Genomic DNA, 19099 nt, shown 5'->3' with positions numbered 1-19099 from the left:
ACAATGAAAGTAGACTGTTCTCTTAACGCCATTCACAAAAATAAACTCAAAATGGATCAAACACTTGAAGGTGAGACCTGAAACCATAAGACTTCTGGAAGAAAATATAGGCAGTAAACTCTCTGACATTGGTCTTAAAAAGATCTTTTCAGACACTATGTCTTCTCAGACAAGGGAAACAATAGAAAGAACAAACAAGTGGGACTTCATCAGACTAAAGAGCTTCTTCAAGGCAAGGGAAAACAGGATTGGAATGAAAACACAACTCACCATCTGGGAAAAAATATTTGCAAATCATATATCTGACAAAGGGTTAATCTCAATAATATATAAAGAACTCATACAACTCAACAACAAAAACTCAAGCAACCTGATCAAAAAATGGGCAGGGAGTCTGAACAGACAGTTCTCCAAAGAAGATATACAGATGGCCAATAGGCACGTGAAAAGATGCTTATCATCACAGATCATCAGGGAAACGCAAATCAAAACTACACTAAGATATCACCTTACACCCATTAGAATGGCTAAAATAACCAAAACAGAAAATAACAAATGTTGGAGAGGTTGTGGAGACAAAGGAACCCTCATACACTGTTGGTGGGAATGCAAACTGGTGCAGCCACTATGGAAAACAGTATGGAGATTTCTCAAAAAATTAAAAATAGAAATACCATATGACCTAGCTAACCCACAACTGGGTATTCATGCAAAGAACTTGAAATCAGCAATTCAAAGAGACCCATGCACCCCTATGTTCATTGCAGCATTATTCACAATAGTCAAGATGTACATGCAACCTAAGTGCCCATCAACTGATGACTGGATAAAGAAGATGTGGTGTGTGTGTGTGTGTGTGTGTGTGTGTGTGTGTATATATATATATACATACACACAATGGAATACTACTCAGCCATAAAAAATGACAAAATCATGCCATTCACAACAACATGGATGGACCTTGAAGATACTATGCTAAGTGAAATAAGCCAGACAGAGAAAGACAAATTCTGTAGGATTCTACTCATATGTGGAAGATAAACAAACATGTGGACAAATTAGTGGTTACCAGGGGGATGGAGGGTGGGGGGTGAGCACAGAGGGTGAAGGGGTGCACCTAAAAGATGACTGACAAATAATAATGTACAACTGAAATTTCACAATGTTGTAAACTATCATAATCTCAATTAAAAAAAAGTTAAAAAAAAAAAGGCAAGTTAGAGCCATGGTGTACCTTCAGATACATTTCAGTGGGAACAGAAACAGAAGGAAAGACCCCTTTTGCACTTTCTGTCTCTGCATGAACCACCAACCCTGCTTTGTGCCCAGTCTACAGCACATTGAAACCTTCACCATGCCAACGTTAGATGAAACTTCTGTCCTTAGCTTCTCGTGCTATTTTACACTCGCCTGGAAACTGGGTACATAGACCACTGGGAAACTGTGGGAGAAAGAGGTAAGAGGAGGATATCACCAGCGGTCAGGCTGAGGCCTGGGACAAGGCACACACAAACAATGACTTAGGGGCAACTGGATTGGCAAGGTTTTGATTTTTTGAAAGGTAGCAAAAACCCAGCATTCATTTTTATCAGGGCTAAGGTAAATATCTTTTATTAAATTTATTGTTGTATTCTCTCTAAAGCCAGGGTTCTACAGCTATGAGGACCAATTATGCAGACACACGTGGGTGCTTTGATTCTAAAATTGCTTTGAAGATCCCCTCCTTCTAGCCCTCTTAGAGGAATGCTGAGATATTCCAACACACTCTCCCCACACTCACACTTATCGCACACACACACACAATGCTCCGCATCACACATGCTCGGGTGTGCAGACGCCATTTGTAATTGTCTCCTTCCATGTGTCATTTGGGGATTTACTGGTATTTTAGTTAACAGGTTGATTCCAGGCTCTTATAACATAAAAAGTGCTTTGTATACACAACATGGGCACAGATCCAGAGTAATGTCTTTAAAGCCTGAGGCACTTGAAAATTTGTTTTACATCAAGCTAATCATGTTATAAATCTGCATTTTCATTATATATCACAACCATCCTTATTTTCACTAATGACATACAAGATGAGAAGAAACAGAACGCATATATTAAGGCTACCGTCTGATCTTCCATTTGTTAGAGTAAAACTAGACATTTTAGGAGAACCGCAGATGAATTACATAATATTTATGAAAGGATCTTATAATAAAAATGAAGAAATTAAAACCAGATGAAAGTAGATAAAAGCTTTATTTTTGTAATTAAAATTATATTATACTGAATTGAAGTAGTACTTACATAGTGGTAACAAATTACTATGTAGAATATTGAATTACTTTGCATTGCAAGTTGCTAAAATATATACAAAAAGAAGTACAGTATCCACCTTAACTTGTAAGTATGTTAAATTTAATTTTAGATTCTCTTCCCATGTAGTTCACACAATATTATTTTATGCTACAAAGATTTTTTTTTCTAATTCTTTAAAGTTGCAGTTTATCTCCTTTAAGGTTTGCATTAATAGGAAACAGATAAGCAATGTTTACATTTTAAAGGCCACTGCATTTTCTCATTGATTAGTAAAGGATATATACACTTATTTCTTAAATCGCTGCACAAAATAAAGCAGAGTTGGTGATAAACTAAAGAATCTACATAGCATGGATGGTCAAACTAGATAAATCCAGACAAAAATTTGCTGTGATTTCTCACAAAGTCAGACTATGTATCTCCAAGGTCACCTTAGTTATAGAATTCTAGGATTTGGTGGCCTATGGTCTAAATGCAGTAGTTCGCTGCTTTAATCTGCGTGTTAAATCATAGCACAGAGTAAACTGACAGGCTCAATTTCTAGCCTCTCAAGAAGACTCTATAATAAAGGACTAATTTGAATTCTTAGTATTGTAACAGTAGAAAACTTACGTCAGTCCACATTTTGGAAGAATGACATAACTAAATGGATGTGGCGTGTCAGACCGACACGAATAAGAAATTGTGATTTAAATAAGTTCTGATGCCACAGTTTTGGGGGGAAGTGGCATCTTTGCTAAATTACTTTTCTTCCATGGGACAGTTAAATCAATATATGATCTCCTTAGTTACACTGATTTCTAAGCGTATCTTTTTTTTTAATACCAACTTTAAAAACATTACCTCATTTAAGAAAATACAAATTAAAATGACATACCATTTCATTCCCAGCTCAACCAAAATTATAAATTCTGACAATTCTAAATGTCCATAAAGTCGGAGCAATAAAAATTCTTATCCACTGCTGTTAGGAGTATGAAAAGTATACCAATTTTGCTAAACATAAAGATACCCCTTATACCTAGCAATTTCATTTCTAGGCATATTTCCTAGAGAAACTCCTATACATGAGCACAAAGAAAAATACACAAAACATCCACCACAACATTGTTTCCAATAGTTAAATATTGTTTTAATTTTTAAAAAAGAAGAAACAACTGAAATTTCCATCACCAGGGAATCGATCTTTAAATTGTGGCATACTCTCTATTCTATGGCAGTAAAACAAATGAACCAGAGCTACATACATCAAAATAGGTATATATATAGTGATATATATGTGTGTGTATATATGTATATGTATGAGTGTATATATATACGTGAAGCAAGTTTAAAGATCATAATAGATAACACGCTACTTTTTACTTAAGTTTTAGAACATGCAAGAATATGAATTGCCTATAGCTACTGATTTGTAGTGAAAATATAAAGACATGAGTGGGAATCATAAACACCAAATTCAGAATAGCAGTTACTTGTGGGAAGGAAGGAAGGAGAGTAAAAACGAAGAAAACAGGCAATGGGATTCAAGTGTTTCTTGATGGTTTTATTTCTTGAAAAAAAGAAAAAGATGTTTGAACAATACAAGACAAAAATATTACATTTTGGCAATCTGGGTGGGCATGTACAGGTATTAATTATATTATTTCTGATTTTCTATATATATGTTTCCAATTTTAAAGAGCAAAACAATTACCTCTTCACCCCAATAAATGTTCCTAGAACGTGTCACTAAATTTGCATTACTTTCTAAAGTGCACTGCATCTAAGAGATAGCAGCAACAATTTTAAGTGTTTTCCACATTCATACTCTGCTCTAGATGTTTAAGAATGCACCCAGGGGCCCCCTGGTGGCACAGTGGTTAAATTCGCACACTCCACTTTGGCAGCCCCAGGTTCCCAGGTTCAGATCCCGGGTGTAGACGTACACACTGCTCATCAAGCCATGCTGTGAGGCATCCCACATACAAAATGGGAGAAGATTGGCACAGATGTTAGCTCAGGGAAAGTCTCCCTCAAGTAAAAAAAAAACGAGGAAGACTGGCAATGGATGTTAGCTTAGGGCCAATCTTCCTCACCAAAAACAAAAACAAAAACAAAAACAAAAAAACAGAATGTCTCCAATTTCCCAACTTCACTAAGAGACCAGCTTAGACATCTGATGATACACTATCTGATAAGGTAATTGGTTGTTTTCATGTTGCTTACATTATCAGCCTGCATATATTTTAAATTGGTGTGTCTGTTCCCCATTGAAACATTTTTAGGAAGGTTTATTTAAAGAGCTTAAACTCTTCCTATAGATTTCTTCTTTTCTAAGCATTGTAAAAACCAGAGTGGGGCTGACTTAATGTTCCCTAGATCCCGTTGCCTGTTCTCATTGGACTTCCCCCCATTTAAGATTACCTCAGTGGGGCCTACCCTGGGTTGCCTTCTCTAACCAACTGGGGCCAGGTTGGGGCCACTCCCCAGGATTTCCTTGTTCCCGCAAATATCTGGATTGGGGAATATATCATCCTGTTGTCCCAGCAGATACTCCATCCCCTCTCCTCATCCCGAAAGCAGCAACAATGTTCTGCTTTTACTTCTCAAAGTCTTAGCACAGCCATATAGTTGCTCAATAAGTGTTTGCTGAATGAATAAATGAACAAAAGAAGCTGTAAAAACACCAGCATCCATCTTTTCCCAATTATTCTTCAGACAGTGCTTTCGTGTCTTAGAAAGGTGAAGAGCAAAACCAGCACTGAATCCTTCTCTTAGGAAACGGCAATGCTCCCTGGAGGGAAAAATGCAACTACTTCTTGATTCTAAGTTTGGAGCATTCAAGCCATCCAGATTGCAGTGCTGTGATCTGACAAGTAATAGTTCTCAGAACGGCATGTTCACTGATGCTGTGATTTTTAAGTAGGTAGTATATGCTCCTATACCAAATTGTGGCAAGCAGACCCTCATAGATTTAAAACATTAGAATATGATGCAAAAGATTTTTCCAACTTTTTAGTAATTGAAGAAGGAAGCTAATGGCTTCCGAGATCTACTGTTAGCACTTAATGTCTAACAGAGAAGTAAATTAAGAATTATTATTTAATTAAAATGAATGACTAGAAACATATTCAGGAGGAGCCAGGAGGAAGGCGAGTGACCAAGTGGATGAGCCCAAGCTCGATATGACAGAACACCCTCTAACCCTAAAAGGATATGGGGGGACCTCACGCTAGCCATCATGGAAAACAGGAATTGGGAGAAATGTAGGTACAGAGAGAGAAAAGAATTAAGACAAGGAGCAGAAGAAACACTTTACCTATTACAATAGACACTGATTAAATAGCAAAATCTGGAGTTTATGTATGCCTCATTTTATTTATAAAGTACATTCCCACATGCAATCTCATCGAAGGCCCACGGTAGTCCCGAGAATAGAAAGATGAGGCAATACACCTGTCCTACAGATGAGCAAACTGAGGCTCGGAGAGGCTATGAACAAAGACAGAGTGTCAGAAGGATGCTTAAACTCCCAATTTTACTTGCAATCTAATGCCTTTCCAAAATGTGGCACCGTGATTTTTCCTCAATGTTCCTCCGCTTCAAAGAATACTTCTATGTGAATATAGTTGCGGTGGAATTTGGAAAATCTTAAACTCTGCTATAATTGAATAATATCTATCTGGGTTCTACTTAGCTGTACATTTCACTTCTGATTGCATAAATATTCATAGGGAAACACCTAAGAGGAGCATTCAGAGCACTGAGCGCTGGAGTGCTTATTAACACTAATGGAGAGCAGGTGGATACATTCCCATTAAGGCTTTGAAAACGTGTCCCCGACTTTTCACCATTTAGCTGAAAGTACACTCCTGCTTGATTTGGTTTAGCAATAAAAAACATGCTTAACTGTGTTACTCTCACCACTTAGAAAGATGTTTGTTTTTCAGTAACGCTAATTCTCTTCATTAAGTCAAATTATTCAGTCACACTTCTTTAGTTTCTTTAATTTTACCATCTTCCGAATCTCTGAGCCTCACAAATTGAGAAACTTTCATGCATTTAAGATCAGCACTGTCTCAAGACCTGGGTCAACACCCATGATGTGGCTGGCAAAGTACAACACCTTCAGGAATCAATATGTGTGAAAGAAGAATGGGGGTGTGGGTGGGAATGCAATGTGAGTTATCATGAGTGGGTCAATTGCTGTTCAACCCAAGACAGTTGTTCTCATGCAAAAATACGGATTCACTGTTACTAGATCTTCCGAGTTTTTGAGAGAAGCCAGAAATCCATATTTTTTCATAAGAAAGTTTATAATCTTTAAATGTTAAATTGAAAATAATTTTTTAAACAGTATGTGGCCCAACGTTGTCTAGCACACACAGCCTTTGTGGGCCATGAGTTTACAATCGCTGACTCAGTTTTCTGTTCTAACAAGGAAGACAGTTAACCCAAAGTCACCAAATTTCACACCATTGGTTCAGATTTCAGTAGGGAAGACTGTTTTTCTCCATTGGTTACAATCCAATTCTTAGGCAAATTTAGGGGAAAAAGGGGATGATATAAACATAGTTAGAATGTCAGAGAGCTACAGAATGAATATGGAAGAAGAAAGTGTTTGCTCATGCCAGCATAAGTGAAGCTTAATGAGAAGGCAAGAATGAGGAATTTTAAAAAGAAAGAGACATAACCTTCTTCTATTTCATGGCAATCTGATATAAGGATTCAAAAAAAACTGTAAACAGAAATTTTCATTTTGAATCAGACTACATATTTAGTATCCTCTCCCTAACTATTGGCTTTGTGAAATGGCTCTTACCATGGAATTTATTGGGCAGATGAGAGTTAGTTCAATTCATGTCAATAAACATCTTACACCTCCTCATGCGGACCAGATTGTGCCAAGTGCTGAGAATACAGATGAATAAGATGTGTTCCCTGACGTCATAGAGCTCATGATCTAACAGGGAACCACAACACACGATGTGATAGACTTCTTTGAAGGCTGCTGGGGAAGGAAAAGATTTGGGGGCATAGAGGAAGGGGAATATGATAGTCAGTGATGACTTACTGCAGGTGATGATGGAAATGAATGTTGAAGAATGAATGGAGATCATTCAGGTAAACAGAGAATGACAACAAAACAACATCCGCACAGGCATGGAAGACAGAAATAATGTGGTGTCTTTATCAATGAAAAGCAGAGAGCTGTCGACAACATTTAAGAACGGGGTAACATTGCCATCTATTTTAGAGAGATCATCCTGGTGGGCTGTGCAAAGGATAGAATTAAGACAGACAAGTAGGGGGTAGAAACACTACTGAAGAAACTACGGCTGTGGTCCAGTTGAGGGATAAGGACCTAGACCAGAGTGAAAAGAGATAAGGGACTTTGAGAGAAAAGGGAGAGATCTGAAAAATATCGGGAAGGTAAATTGTTGGAACTCAATGATTTATATGACAGTGAAGCTGAGGGGAAGCGATGCCAACGACTCACAAATTTCCACCTTTGGGTCACAGTGGAGATAGTGGTAGTGTCTGAAGAGATCAAGAATAAAAAAGTGGAACAGGTTTCAGAGAAGGTGATCCATTCAGTCTGGAATGCAGAGGTGCCCATGGCATACTCAGGTGGAAATTTTCAGTTGCCTGAATCTTAGGGATAATATGTGAGCTGGAAATATACTTTTGAGTATTCTTAGAAACCAGATGGTGGTTAAAGCAGGAGAGCAGTATAGAACATCTAGGGTGAGTGTACAATGTGTGTAATGAGAAGAACAGGAACTGAACATGGAAGCTGTGGGGACCTGGAATTGGCCACCCCAAGATATGTCTCTTTGATATCAGGATTATTTGAGGCTGATTGCTTTTGATAAACTGGGACAGGGAAGGAGGCTCTGAGGAATGGAACTTACCCTTTGTTGGGACACCTTTGCATTTGTAGGGTAAATCTCTATCTGTAGGGGGTGCCTCCCTCGCTGTACCAGGAAGAAGAAAGGAGATGACCTTCTCTCTAAAAATTCTTAATCAATGCCAAAGGCAAGGACTTAAAATCTGCATTTTATTGTGCTAGTCTGGTAACCTCCTGTAACTGACTTCCCTCCCCCTCCCAACTTTGGCATCTCCTTAATGATTAAGCATCTTTCCTTAGGCTAGGAACTGATTGCTGAGCTCACCTGTGACCGCCCAGCTCCAGACAATCCACTTGTCTCCTGCTACGCCCTCTGAGACAGCAGACCACTACCTGCTGTGTCCATCAAGCACTGTGCCGACAGGGCAATCTTGTGACTATTGTGGGAGGGACATTTCAATCACATGTGAAACGCCCTGTTTGGGGTATATAACCACTATGTGCACCCCACTTCTTCGGTGCCCTTTCTTCCTTTGGGAAGAAAGGCCCCGGGCCATGGTTCGTCATAAAGTTTTGGTAATTATCTCTTGCTATTCTGTCTCATGTGAATTTAATTCATTCTCCAGCCAGACGAACCCCCATTTGGGGAGAGGAAATGTCCTCCTCCCCTACAAAGCCTAGGGCTGCACCATAACTTAACACACCCAAGGAATCACCAGAAAAGTGGAAGAACTGATAGAACATGTGATGAGCTTTCAAGAAGGGCAGAAGCAGTATTGCACAGCTGGTACATGCGACGAATTGTGCTAAACCAGTACACATTGTCTACAAGCCCAAGAGTTAGTTATTGTTATATTGTACTCATCTTTCAGTCAAGAAAACTGAACTACCCAAAAAGGTAAAGTACCTCCCTCAAGGTCACTCTGGAATTAAGACACTTGTGATTCAAGCCTAGTCCTGCCACATTTCAAAGACTGAACAATTTCTACTTCATCATGATGCCAGTGATCTTCAAGGTTATACGGCAAAGTGGTCAAGTAAGTTAAGGACTGAAAAGCGTCCACGGGATTTGGAATACGAAGGCCACTGGTAATCACAACTAGAAACTCTAAGCATCTGCAATAACTGGCAAGTCAGGAAATGGAGTTTGCAAATGCATACAACTCTTGTAAAGAAGCTTGGCTATGATGATAGGAAAAAGAAAGCGAAGGGGGGCACAGGTTAGAAATTGAGGGTGACCATGGTTGTTTGCTTGTCTGTTAAGAATTTTACAAGGTGTTCATGATTACAAGGCTAATGTATAGTTTAACACATAGACATAAAGATGGCAAAAGAAGTTTTCTGGAATCCTGATTCTGCTGATCATCTCCAGCTAACTTCAATTGCAGCTACTTAGGAATAGGAACGGCAGAGAATACTACTACTATCCAATCTTCTAATTAATGCCACATTAAACAAACAGAAATGCAGAGCTCCTATGACATTCTATGATGCTGAAGCTCTATCACACGTTTGGAAAGAGGAAGTGAGTAGGTCTTTCTTGGCACAGCAGCTCAGGCCAGAGGAAGTATATTTTAACAAGCATGAGAATGACAGTCAAAATCAGCTTGGAAATGAATTGAATTATCTAAGTCAAGTCTTAGGCAGACTGGTCCTGATTATCGATCATCATGCTGGCAACTTCACAGCATCCAGCTAGTTCCAGGGGATGTGGGAAGCCAGCCAGTTCCTACACACAAGGCCCTCTGTAGACTAAAAGACATAGAGCATTCGTCTTCTGGGCTCTTCTCACCCTTCCACACCAGGATGTCTGACAATCTCAAGACTTTACCAAGACAATCAAGCAAGAAAAACAACACCAACCAACAAACGAAAACAAAAAACAAAACAGGAAAGGGAGGAGAGAGAAAAACAACAGATTTCTCCTGCCTCCCTTGCCCTTTTTTATTGGGGGAAAAAACATTCCTGCCAGGAAACTCTGATGATCTTTTCATTCTAACAGGATGTACCATTCAGTACACAGGGCTTACTCATTTATTTTTTTCTTTAGCATTTGATCATACTATAAATATTTAAAAACATAGCAAATTGCATTTAATTATATTGTTAAATCTCTACTTTAGAGTAAAAATGTCAGAATATGTATTCTCTCTTCTGTTAATTATTAACAACAATAAAAAAAAACATAGCTCCACATTATGCAGGTTAAATGAGACCTGAAATGCATCGGAAATCCCCTTTAATGAAATGTGTTAAACAGCCTGCATATAACCACGACCACTTGGCAAGATTTCCAGAAAGTGAGTTGGCAAAGCAGATTCTGTATTACTTATGCAGCTTTTATCAAAGAGGGTCAATGTGGAATTTTCACATTCTCTTACTGGGCTTGGCTTTTTTCTCCCCATCTTTACTGAATTATAATTGACAAATAAAAATTTTTTATATTTAAGGTGTATGACTTGATGTTTTGACATCTCTGTTCATTGTCAAAGAACCACCACAATCAAGCTAACTAAGATATCCATCATCTCACATAGTTACCATTGTCTTTTCTTTTCTTTTCTTTTTGTGGTGAAAACACTTAAGATCCACCTTCTTAGTAAATTTCAAGTATACCATACAGTATTAACTAGAGTCACATTGCTATACATTAGATCTCCAAATATTATTCATCTTCAATAACTGAAACTTTGAATTTATAACTGAAATATGAATTTTAGGATTGTTTTCACTATTTCTGTAAAGAATGCCATTGGGATTCTGATAGGGGTTGCACTGAATCTGTACATCACTTTGAGTAGTATGGACATGTTAACAATATTAATTCTTCCAGTCCATGAACATGGGATACCTTTCCATTTATCTGTGTCTTATTTAATATCCTTTATCAGTGTTATCAATTTTCAGTGTACAAGTCTTTCACTTCTTTGGTTAAGTTTATTCCTAAGTAGGTTTTTCTTTTGTCACTATTGTGAATGGACTGTTTTCTTAATTTCCTTTTTGGATAGTTCACTGTTTGTGTATAGGTATATGACTGATTTTTGAATGTTGATTTTGTATCCTTCAACTTTACTGAAGTTGTTTATTAGTCCCAGCAGTTTTTGAGTGGAGTTTTTAGGGTTTTCTACATATAGTATCATGTGATCTACGAACAGATGAGGTGTAAAGTTAGGTTATTTATTTGAGATACTTCTTTTTTAATGCGGACATTTATCATTATAAACTTCTCTCTTAGTTTTGCTTTTGCTGCATCCCACAACTTTTGATATATTGTGGGTTTTTATGTTTGTCTTGAGAAACTTTTAAAATTCCCTTTGACATCCTCTTTGACCCAATGGTCATTTAAGAGTATGTTGCTTAGTTTCCATGTATTTGTGAATTTTCGCAGTTTCTTACTGTTATCGATTTCTAGTTTTATTTTGTTATGGTCAGAAAATACACTTGGAATGATTTTGACCTTGTTAAATTTGTTAGGACTTGTAACCTATCATGCAGTCTATCCTTGAAAATGCTCTGTGTGTGCTTGAGAAGAATGTGTAGTCTTCTGCTGTTAGGTGGAAAGTTCTGTCTATGTCTGTTAGGTCCACTTGTTTTATAGTGTTGTTCAAATCAGCTGTTGTGCTTGGCTTTTGAAGGTAGAAAAATCAATATTATGAAAAAGTCCTGAAACAAAAAATACTAACACCTGGAAAAAATTGATTCCAAAAATATCTTATGGTCCACATATGAGTGACAGATTCACATTAAAATCCTTTTTGAAGCTCACTTTGGTACAAGATTCTAATCTATTGGTCTCCAGTCCTTGTAGTGCTTTTGTGCTGTCCACCAGATTCCCTCATACTATAATGCCAATAGTTCCATTTGAAATCTTGAAAATCTCTAGGTTAATATTCAGTTCTCTGCATTTCCCAATCTATCCTTCTGTTTAGCTAATTATATTTCATAATTTTTTTGTAGCATTTAATGCATACTTTGAATGCTGCTGAATTTACCAGATGCTTTTTTTTTTTTTTTGCATCTAATGATATATTCATAGTGGCTTTTTTCCTTTAAATTTTTGATGTAATGACTTATATGTTGATAGATTTCCTTATGTTAAACCATTCTTAAATTCCTGGAATAAAGCTGACTTAGTAATAATGTATTATGTTTTTAACACACTTCTAGATTTTATTTACTAATCAAATTCCTTTAAAGATTTGGAAATCTTCCATTTATAAGTGAAATTGGTCAGTTTGTCCTTTTTAAAATTTAGGTTTTGCTATTAATGTTAAGCTGTTTCATAATATGAATAGGAGAAATTACCATCTTTTTGTATGATGTAAAATAATTTTAAAGTTATTGGAATTATTCTTTCTTTAAGGACAGAGTCACCTAGTCTGGTGCCTTTTCTGTTTAATTTTTTTCTGCACCAATTTCTCTTCCTTTCCTTCTGGAACTCCAATGGCATAAATACCAGACCTTTTCCAATTGTTCCATAGATCCCTGAGGCTCCGTTAATTTTTTTCAATCCTTTTCTTCCTATTATCAGATTGGATTATATTCATATATTTCATGTTCATTTATTCTTTCCTCTGTCATCTCTATTCTGCTATTGAACCAATATAGTATATTTTTTATTTCAGATATTTTTCTTTCAGTTTTTAAAAGTTTCTGTTTTTTATAGTTTCTGTTACATTTTTGAGAACTTCTATCTTTCTGTTCATTTCAACAGTCTTTACTTCAGCTAGCACACTTATAATAGCTTCTCTAATATCTCCAATTATTCCAATATCTCACCTTAGAGTTGGCATTTATTGATTGTCTATTTCCTTGAAAAATGGTCACATTTTCCTTATACTTTGTATGTCAGGTCATTCTGGATTCTATCTTGGACATTTTGATTATTATGGTGGGAAACTGTGGGTCCTGGGAGAATATTGAGTTTTTGATTTAGAAGACAATGAATCTGGTTAGTTTTAGACCGCAAGTTCTATCTTACCTTCTGTAGTTGCTGGTCCCAATGTCAGTTTAGGTTTCAAAGCCTTTGCTATGCTGTGTTGGTACTTAGCCATGTGAGAGGCACTCTGGGGCTAGTCTGGGAATTGGACAGTGGTTTATATAGTAGGGCAATTTGCAAAGCCTTTGCTATGTTCTTTTTGGGCTGTTGCAGGAATGCAGAGCTCGGTGTGAGCCCAGAATGTTTGCCAGTTTATACACTGAATTAGGGAGTCCCTTGTTCCAATGTTCTCCTTTCTGGGATCCCACCACAGTACATCTCTCAGGGGTCTCTTTCATCCATCCTATGGCTAAAATGATAGCTTTTCTCAGAACTGCAGGTGCAGCTCCTTGACTGGGGCCTGCCCATAAGTCAAAGTAGAAAGATTAAAGTGAGACCCAAAACAAGGGATTTTATCCCACACTTTTCAGACTCTGAGGGTCTGTTTTCTCAGTTCCTCTGGACAGAAAAGACATGGTCTCTCTGAGCTTTAGTGGTTTCCACCTTCCACTCCCACAATTCCACAGCTAAGGCTGCCGTTAGGAGAGGGAAAGATGAAAAGAGAGAAAAAAAAGAAAAAAATCCTGAAGATTTTACCTCCACGCTCTTTGGCTGACCTTGGTTCCTTTTTCTGGCTTTCTGGCCAGAAAGATCAAATTTTCCTCCATTCTTGCTTCCTGTGTCTCTGCAGCTCCAGAATCATGACTGGGGGATCACCCTCAAGTTAAAGCCATGACAGGAGAGAGAAAAAAAATGGGACTCACTCCTATATAATTTGCTTCTTAAGTTTTGACCGTCCTTTCCAATTTTCCTGCTTTTATTTATTTTTCAGAGTTCTTAGTCGCTGTTATTTGTATTTTCTCCAGTTTCCCTTGTAAACAGTGGGAGAGAAAAGCAATAGCAGGTTTACTCCATCTCAGTTGCCCTTAGAAATACTGATGTTTTTTAAAACACAGAGCTTTATTTATCTTTCTAATCTGCTTTATGGTTTTTGGTCTTTTCAGGGTTTTAGTTTCTTCTTGAGTCAATATTTTTAGTTCACATTTTGCTAGAAGATCACTTATTTCTTCCAAATTTTCAAATATATTGCTGTAGATCTACCAAAATAAAAACTGTTTTCTTAAGTCTCTCTCTTCCATACACATGGTTATATCTCCTCATTATTAATGTGGCATATCTTTGTTGTAACTCCCTTTTCAAAAAATCAGGCATAGCAAAGTTTCTCTATTTTTATATTATTCAGTTTTTTTTTAAGGAAGATTAGCCCAGAGCTAACTACTGCCAATCCTCCTCTTTTTGCTGAGGAAGACTGGCCCTGAGCTAACATCCATGCCCATCTTCCTCTACTTTATACATGGGACGTCTACCACAGCATGGCTTTTGGCAAACAGTACCATGTCTGCACCAGGGATCCGAACCAGTGAACCCCGGGCCGCCAAGAAGCGGAACGTGGGAACTTAACCACTGTGCCACCAGGCCAGCCCCAGTTTTTATTTTTAAGATTGGCACCTGAGCTAACCACTGTTGCCAGTCTTCTTCTTCTTTTTTTTTTTCTCTGCTTTTTCCCCCCAAATCCCCCCAGTGCATAGTTGTATATATTTTAGTTGTGGGTTCTTGTAGTTTTGGCATGTGGGCCACGGCCTCAACGTGGCTGGATGAGTGGTGCCATGTCCACGCCCAGGATCCGAACCAGGGAAACCCTGGGCCACCGAAGCAGAGTGCAAGAACTTAACCACTCAGCCACAGGCCAGCCCCCTATATTATTCAGTTTTATTCTTTTTATTTCTTTATTAATTATGATCACCCCAATATGTTTTATTTTGTTAGCTTCTCATTACTACGACTGAATAATTTATTTTCATACTTTTTTCAGAATAAAATCATTTAAAGCTATAAATTTCCCTCTGAAACCTATTAGCATATGCATAAGAGCATATGACACAGGTTTTGCTATAAAGCATTCTATAGTATGGTGGCCAAAAGTGTAGGTTCTTTGAATTGCAACTTTTGTCCTTTCTTGTACTCCCTTGGGAGGGTTACTTAACCTTTTTATGCCTCAGTTTCTTCATCTGTCAAAAGGGAATAATAATATATATAACTCCTAAGATTATTCTAAAGGTTGATATCCTCTCTGTAAAAGGGCTCAGAAACTATGCTTGGCATTGAGTAAGTATTCAATAAATGTTTGTTGTCGTTGTTCTCACTACTATTTCTTTCTGAATAACCTTTACTTTCAATTTTATTTCCTCTTTGAGTTACTGGTTATTTAAAAATGAATTTCTTAATTTCTAATACTTGAGTTTTTTGGTCTTCTCTTAATTATTTATATCTAATTTTATTAGCTAATGATCAGATGTTGCAACAGGGAAAACCTAATTATTTTACTTTGTTAAAGTTTTCTTTGTGTCAAATATATGATAACATTTTGTAAGCATTCCATGAAAATGAAAAAGGTAAAAAGGCTTATATAAATGTATATGTTCTATTATTTCATGCTTGTAGACTTTATAATTCACATGATCTATTTGCTTATTATTTTTATTTACTAGACTTGTCAAATTCTGAAGGAAGTTTATTAAAGTCTTCCATTTTAATTGGGTTTCAATAAACATCTTATATTTCTAGAATTTTTTTCCTTATATATTTGAATACTATGTCACATGAGCACCTTTGATTAATTACATCTCTGAGGTATGGCAAAATATCTAAAAATTTACCTTATAACTTCCATCTATTTTTGTCCTATGTCATGAGCTTCTTCTCCCACTTGATCTTTCAAACCACTGATCAGGTACCTAGAAGTGGCCATTTTCTTTTTCAGTTTACCTATTTAAGAAAAAAATTGATAATAATGGCTTTGAGTTCCAGAAAGTCTTTTCTATGCTCCAAATGCAACTCTGATATTCTTGCTTTTTTCATTAAAGTTCTCCCTCATTGGAATCCACCTGTTATAGATTTCAATTTGCTGGTCTTCCCTCAGTTTCCCGAGTCCCACTTAAATGAATTATAGTTTTTCTTTGCCTATGGTTTTTGTTTTCCCTCCGCATCCACACGAGCCAGGAGATTAAGGTCTCTCAAGTAGAGACAGATGAGTGAACAATGGCTGCCAGTGATGTTTATGTTCTTGAGGGCTGTCCCATCACTGGTCCCCTGGTAAGCACTGGGAGATAGATAGTCTCTGCTCCCAGGATGGCCTGTACACGTAATGGTCTTTTCCCCAATCTCAGGAGCTGTGGGTTATTCTGCCCCCCAGTGTAGGTTCCCTCCGCATTCTGCAGAGTTGGTAGGGCTGGGCCATCTGAGAATCATATGCAGCCGACGGGTGGGCTAGTACCTGAGTTCCCTCAGGGAACCACATTTATGATCTCTGTCCCCAGACCTCTATGACAGGCAAGCTCTTCCTCTGCCATTGGTACCCTCGCTCTCTCTTGGATTCAAGAAAATGAAGCCCAGGGTTTACTAGCAATAACAAGCTGAAAATGGACGGTGGGAGAAATCTCTGGTTGAAATAAAAAATTTCACCCAAAACAGCAACAAAGATGACAAGATACCAAAGAACAAATTTAACAAGAAAGGTATAGGGGCTTTACAAAGAAAACAATAAACTATCATCAAATGTTATAGACTCAAACACATGAATAAATATAAAATATAGCATGTTCAAAGTATGAGGGCTTCATAATCTAAAATTATAAAAATTTTTAAATATTAACATATGTAATAATGTAATTCAAATAAAAGTGTCTCAAATGGAGGTGATGAACGGGGTAAAATTATACGAAAATTTTACACGTCCAAGAATATCCCTCAAAATTTTGAATTGAAGACTGAGGTAAGACTAGATTTTCCAAATAATAAAAGTTAATATAAGATTACTCTAATTAAAACAGTAAGCTTTTGGTATATGAATACACACAGAAATTAGTGCAACAGAAAAAGAAGACCGAAAATAAATTCAAGTATAAATGGATATTAATTTACGACAAAGGTGGCATTTCAATTCAGCGGCAAAAGTACAGTTCATTTAATAAACAGTGCAAGCATAATTGGCTAGAAAAAAAACAAAGTAAAATTTTGCTTGTACACTCTACAAAAATTAATCCCAGATGGATTAACAATTCAAGCATAAATGATTAAAAAATATAAAAAAGAAAATTAAGATACCATTTGTACAAGCTTCGAGTGGGTGAGATTTTCCTAGGCAAAACAGGAAACCCAAAGTTATAAAGTAAAAGATTAACATAATTGGCTACATAAGGTTTTAAACTATTGTATGGCAAAAGACGGCATAACCGAAGTCAGAGAAGAGAGGCTGGGAAAATATTTGACAGAAATTGGGTTAATAATCGTAAACAAGCAAAACTCCATATATTGATTAGAAAAAGACAAGCAACCAAAGAGAAAATTGTTCAAAGAATATGAGCAGGCAGTTGTTAGAGGAGGGAATCCAAATGGCCAATAAACACATGAAAAGAAATACATCATCACTGGTGAACCAAAGAAACTGACAAAACAAGTGTGCAAGGGGTAACAGGCAGTGCTGGTGGGAGTTGTGAAGAAATGGAAATTCACATATGATGCTGGTGGGAGTGAAAAATGCCACAACATCTTGGAAATGTAAACTGGTAGTCTTTATTAAAACAAGTTTTAGAGTTTGCATATGCTGTGGCCAGCAATTCCACTTTTGAGGATGTATCTAATTGAAAAAAAAAGGAACCACTACATAAGGGACGTTCACAGCATCATTTTGGTAATGGCAAAAATGGAATCTATGTGATCACCTACCAGTACAGACATAAATGAGTAAATTGTGGGTGCTGCTGCTTCTACAACAAATAAGGTAGAGCCCTATCTACAAACCTGAAGGGATATCTATTTTCAAGTAAAAAAGCAAATTACAGAGTAATGTGTATCCTATGACACTATTTTTGAAAACAAAAATGAAACATTATAAATAATATATACGTTTGGAAAAGGATGGAGAAAGTTATGAAAGTATACACCCCAGGCTGTTTGCATTGGTCACTTCAAGAGGATGGGAAAGGAAGAGGGTGGATGAAAGGTTATTCACTCTTTAAACATGTTTAGATTGTTTCACTTCGTAAACTGCATACTTGATTTTCGTGACTTTAGAAAGCATTGGATCCGGCCATTTGTGACAACATGGATGGTCCTTGAGGGTATTATGCTGAGTGAAATTAGTCAGAGGGAGAAAGTCAAATACCGTATGATCTCACTCATAAGTAGAAGATAAAAACAACGACAAACACACAAATAGCAATAGAGATTGGATTGGTGGTTACCATAGGGGAAGTGGGGGCAAGAGGGGTGATTAGCCTCACATGTGAGGGGATGGACTATAATGAGTTTTTGGGTGGTGAACATGATGTAACCTACACAGAATTTGAAATATATTACAATGTACATCGAAAGCTATATAATGTTATAATCCAATGTTACTGCAATTAAAAAAGTAAAAAGTTAAAAAAAAAGAAAAAGAAAAAAAGGCATTAGAAACACTTAAAAAAATAATTGTGCTCATTTAGGGAAGCAATTGTTGTAAGTCAATTTGACTACAGCACAGTGACTGGGAAAGAAAGAAGCGCTGTGAAGTCAGATTGAAGATGGCGGCAGAGTCCAGATTATCAAGGACTAACGTACTTCAGCTCTATTCAGGAATCCCTTGTGTTTAAGAAAGAAGGTAATCTAATAAGAAATGTACATGAGGGGCTGGCCTGGTGGCGCAGCGGTTAAGTTCGCATGTTCCAGTTCGGCTGCCTGGGGTTTGCGGGTTCGGATCCCTGGAGTGGACATGGCACCGCTTGGCAAAAGCCATGTTGTGGTAGGCGTCCCACGTATAAAGCAGAGGAAGATGGGCACAGATGTTAGCTCAGGGCCAGTCTTCCTCAGCAAAAAGAGGAGGATTGGCAGTAGTTAGCTCAGGGCTAATCCTCCTCCTCAAAAAAAAAGAAAATGTACAC

General features: G+C 37.2%; 1 protein-coding gene across 6 annotated transcripts in view; it reads right to left on the bottom strand.

Moving 5' to 3' along the window:
- EYA1 (EYA transcriptional coactivator and phosphatase 1) overlaps positions 1–19099 on the bottom strand; it is a 328098-nt gene that overhangs the window by 184163 nt on the left and 124836 nt on the right. For 2 of the 6 annotated variants that reach the window (XM_070481090.1, XM_044768054.2), the window contains one exon: positions 15836–15944. The exons of the other annotated variants lie outside the window; for them this stretch is intronic. The gene's annotated coding sequence lies outside the window, so the exon portion shown is untranslated. Of the gene's footprint in view, positions 1–15835; positions 15945–19099 lie in introns of those variants that run through there. 6 annotated transcript variants of the gene reach the window in all.

Source organism: Equus asinus, chromosome 12 (assembly GCF_041296235.1).
Source record: "Equus asinus isolate D_3611 breed Donkey chromosome 12, EquAss-T2T_v2, whole genome shotgun sequence".
Taxonomy (NCBI): domain Eukaryota; kingdom Metazoa; phylum Chordata; class Mammalia; order Perissodactyla; family Equidae; genus Equus; species Equus asinus.
This window is presented reverse-complemented; position numbering and strand designations above follow the sequence as displayed.